At 35.7% G+C, this 4,965-nt stretch overlaps 1 pseudogene; it reads left to right on the top strand.

Moving 5' to 3' along the window:
* The first annotated feature begins 1,421 nt into the window (after positions 1 to 1,421).
* LOC102273500 (olfactory receptor 4C11-like) lies at positions 1,422 to 4,357 on the top strand (annotated as a pseudogene).
* Positions 4,358 to 4,965: the final 608 nt, after the last annotated feature.

Genomic DNA, 4,965 nt, shown 5'->3' with positions numbered 1-4,965 from the left:
GCAGCATATCAGGCTTCTCTTCCCTCCATGATCTCCTGGAGTTTGTTCAAATTCATGTCCATTAAGTTGGTGATGCTATCTAACCATCTTGTCCTCTGCCAACCCCTTCTCCTTTTGCTTTCAATATTTCCCAGCATCAGAATAATCCAACTAAGCTAGAAGTTTCAGTTTGATTTTCTTTTTATTCGCTTGATAAAGCATTTGCCTTATCATGTCCATTTGGAGAAGGAAACAGCAACCCACTCCAGTACTCTTGCCTGGAAAATCCCATGGATGGAGGAGCCTGGTAGGCTACAGTCCGTGGAGTCATGAAGAGTTGGACATGACTGAGCGACTTCAGTTTCAGTTTCATTTTCAGTTTCACTTTCATGCATTGGAGAAGGAAATGGCAACCCACTCCAGTGTTATTGCCTGGAGAATCCCAGGGACGAGGGAGCCTGGTGGACTGCCATCTATGGGGTCGCACAGAGTCGGACACAATTGAACGACTGAGGTGACTTAGTAGCAGCAGTATCATATCCATTAAAATATTGCTTTCCTCTCTCCTTCCAAAGCCCTCCCTCCTCTGAGTTTTATCTCTGGATTCTAGACTTTTTCACATCCAAGGGCCTATGTTCCTTCTACTTTCTTCTTATCATGGGCCCATATTACTGTAGGTGTTATGTGCTTTTATTTATTTATATTTAAATACACATTAAAATTTCTGAAAGCATCATTCCTAATTTCTGGTTACCATGAGAAAACTGGTGTGATACACAGTACTGATATGATTTCAGCTACTCAGAAAAGGAACTTAATGTTTAAAACAGTTGTGCAGTTGTTTTATAGGTAAATAAAAATTTGGAATTGATGTTTTTGGAAAATGAAAAATCCCTCTTGGAAAGCTAACACTCATAATCATAATGGAAGTAACCACTACAATTGAAGGTACTGCATACCTGCATCTTCCATATGTTTTGCACATACTGAATTATCCAACCTTCATAGCAACCCTGAAAAGTAGATTGCTTTATCATATATTTTCACAGCTGGAGAAAATGAAATGCATAGAATCAAGGAATTTGTTAAATATACACCCTCATAGGCAGCAGATGGAGTGTGAATCTAGGCAGTGTGGCCTCAGATTCTATGCTAACTCTCAGACCTGATTTAAAACCTGACTTTCTTCAGTTAAAGTTCATCTCTTTAAAAAATTCTGAATTTTTCACTGATCGATTTACTCTTAGGAATTTGTACTTTTCTCCCTGCAGATGGTTTCTACTCTTATAACACCAATCATATGATGACTTACATAATTAGTGATCTTATATCCAAGTACCTTAAAACTCATATTAAACTTTTAGGAACAGTGAGGATGTTTTCCACATTCCTCACAATAACTCCAGATAATTTCAATTAAGTATTTAAAATGAAAGATAATTATGGAATTAATTGAAGGTGAGTGGATACTGTATTACTATTTTAAAGTTTTTTCAAAATATAGACTACATTAAAATGGGAAAATTGACAGCTTGTATTTTATAAAAAGGAACAAAGTCGCAGAAGAAGAAAAGAAGCAAAGTCATAAAAGTGAAAATAGTAGAGACAGACTTACATAGTTCTTACTTACTATGAGCCACATCCTTCTTCATTTTATCTGCATAGTAAACATGATTATGTCTGAAGTGATTTTCCCAAGATCTTGCAACTAGTAAATAGTGAATCGGGGATTTGAACCCAGACAAACTGACTCCAGCAACTGTATTCTTTACCAAGAAATATCATTTTGCTAGATTAATATTAATTGTAAATAAAATACCAAGATTACAAAATATAAGAGGACAAAAAATAAAGGATACTCAGGACAATATATTTTCATGAAAATGTGGTAAAAAATAAAATGTGGCTTGTAATATAATTTGATATACACATAATAAAAATACATTTTTGCTAACCAAGTGAGATAATACAATAAGCTCTTTTTGCTTTGCTTGTATGTGCATTAATTTTTCTGCAATATTCTAAAACTTTATATATAATTATATCATTAAGTCAATAATTAAACTATGGAAATTATAGTAATATGTGAAAATTATTATAATAATTCTAAGTGAAAGTCAGAAACTACAATGATTATTTCAATCAAACTATATGTGATATTAATAAATATCTAAAATAGAAAAATTATATTACTGTATATTGAAACTGCAGGATTTTTTTCAAACAATATTTTTAAGAAAGTTTTCTGGAAAATTTAGAGTAAAGAGAGACAGTAAGATCATATATTAGATTATACACATATAGGAAATTTTACAAGTCAAATCCATAGGCAGAAAGGCTCAGTACTTTAATGGGGTAAGTTTAGGAGTATAGTCAAGAGGGTAAATAGTAGTTTCCCAAATTACATAAACCTTAGTGTATTATCCACACATTTGTTATATTATGACTATCAGTGAAGCTGACATCTTGAACACAAGAGGCATTGGTAAAAATTGTCAAAGCATATTTCAACCAAGATTCCAATGGAGTCAGGTATAATAGACACAAAAATGAACCAAAGTAAGAATGGTTTCTTCAGCAGGGACTCTAATAATATTAGCAGTTAATATTGAAATAGTGCTATTTAGATTTTAGAGAACATAGAAAAGATATATAATGCCTGGAATATACATGTGTATATTGATGTCTATGTGGATACAAAATCGTCTTTAAATTTTTAGGAAAACTCAGAATAAAATATGGCAAGTATTTGTACTCCATTTCTTGTCTGAAGGCTGAATTTGGAAATGTTAAAGTCATTTGCTAACAGAAAGTACTAGTTCTGGAGTTCACAATCTTGGTTGGAATAAAAATTTTAAAGGCCATTCATTCTGTATTCTCAAAATGCAAAAACTTTGATCCAAGGTAGCTAACTTCTGAATCAATAGATAGATCTGGGAGAGATTAGGACATGTACAGATTTCCAGAGATTCATATCAGTTTAAAGACATTTGGAACAAACAGAGCGTGAAACAAAAACTAGGACTTCAGAATTCAGTCCACTTATCTTCCCGAGATGTCTATTCTTTTCTTCTTTCTGCAGACTAAACCTTTGTCAACTACATCTTATCTACAGTCATTATCACGTCAGTGAATAAGAGTGTGACTGAATTCATTCTCTGTGGCTTGACACAGGATGCAGGAAAGCAGAAAGTGATATTTGGAGTCTTCTTCTTCTTTTTTTTTTGAACTGAATATACAGGCTATATTTTCTTTTTTTTAAATTTAAATTTATTTATTTTAATTGGAGGCTAATTACTTTACAATATTGTATTGGTTTTGCCATACATCAACATGAATCCGCCACAGGTGTACACGTGTTCCCCATCCTGAACCCCCCTCCCACCTCCCTCCCTGTACCATCCATCTGGGTCATCCCAGTGCACCAGCCCCAAGCATCCTGTATCCTGCATCGAACCTGGACTGGCGATTCATTTCTTATATGATATTATACATGTTTCAATGCCACTCTCCAAAATCATCCCACCCTCTCTCTCTCTCCCACAGAGTCCAAAATGGAGTCTTCTTGATCCTATGCCTTGCAACACTGTTGGGGAACTTATTGTAGTGCCTGTTAAGACAAGCAGGACATTTTGGGAGTCCCATATATTTCTTCCTATTCTATCTGTCCTTTGCTGATGCATTCTTCTCTACAATCACAGCCCCCAGGATGCCCTTTCTCAGGAGAAAACCATTTCCTACAATGAGTGCATGACCCAGGTCTTTGCAGCCCATTTCTTTGGATGCATGGAGATCTTTGTGCTCATCCTCATGGCCTTTGATCACTGCATAGCCATTTGTAAACCCTTGCGATATACAACCCTCATGAACCAGCACCTTTTTGGTGTGTTGGTGATTTTAGCCTGGGCGGGGTCTTGTATTCACTCTTCAGCACAGATTTTCCTGGCTTTGAGGTTGCCCTTCTGTGGCCCCAAAGTGATTGACCATCATTTCTGTGCCTTGCAGCCCTTGTTGAAACTTGCCCGCATGGACACTTTTGTGATAAATTTGTTTGTTGTTTCTAATAGTGGGGCCATATGCATGGCGGGGGTCATAATCCTATTTATCTCTTATGTTGTCATCTTGTACTCACTGAGAAACCACAGTGCAGAAGCAAGGTGAAAGCCCTCTCTACATGCACCTTCCACTTCATGTGGTTGTCTTATTTTTTGGCCCATGTATATTCATATACACATGCCCACCAACCACATTTCCAATAGACAAGATGGTGGCTGTATTTTATACAATTGGGACACCCTTGCTTAACCCACTGATCTATACACTATGGAATGAAGAAGTGAAAAATGCCATGAAAATGTTATGGTATAGTAAAGCATGACTTCAGTTGATAAGTGTATATACAGGAATCCTTGTGTATATTTCCTTAATGATTTAGTTCTGCTTTATGGACAGAAGAAATAGCATATATTTGTTCAGAAGCAAGAATAAAGAAATACATGGATATAAGGACAGAGATACACAGTATCCTTATTCTGAGAGGCTTGCTTTAGAAAACAAAATCCATAACAATTTTGAACAACCTCTGATGACTCTTACTTTTTTTCTATCAACATCAGACAATATTCATATGAAAATTTAGTTTCCTGTACAAATATTTCTTCAGAGAGAAATGGACTGACAGAATATGTGTGTGTGTGTGTGTGTGTGTGTGTATGTGTGTGCGTGTGCACACATGCATACGTGCACATTGGTTCTTTTTCTAGATTTTGTTTTAGTTCTTATGAAGGTGGTCATAAGAGCTTATCCATAAGGACTGGAACTTTACAGAATCATGGTTTCTGTCTTGAAAACCTAACAATTAGACAAGATTCTCTGAGAAAATGTTACTCTGGAAATCAGTGCTGAATCCACCTCACTAGTGTATCTACACTGATGACCCTCAAACTCCTATAAAAGCTGGAACTTTGAGAACCCCATGAACAGTAT

Source organism: Bos mutus, unplaced genomic scaffold, assembly GCF_027580195.1.
Source record: "Bos mutus isolate GX-2022 unplaced genomic scaffold, NWIPB_WYAK_1.1 CTG249, whole genome shotgun sequence".
Taxonomy (NCBI): Eukaryota; Metazoa; Chordata; class Mammalia; order Artiodactyla; family Bovidae; genus Bos; species Bos mutus.
The sequence above is the reverse complement of the archived record's forward strand: the minus strand, read 5'-3'. Positions and strand labels throughout refer to the sequence as shown.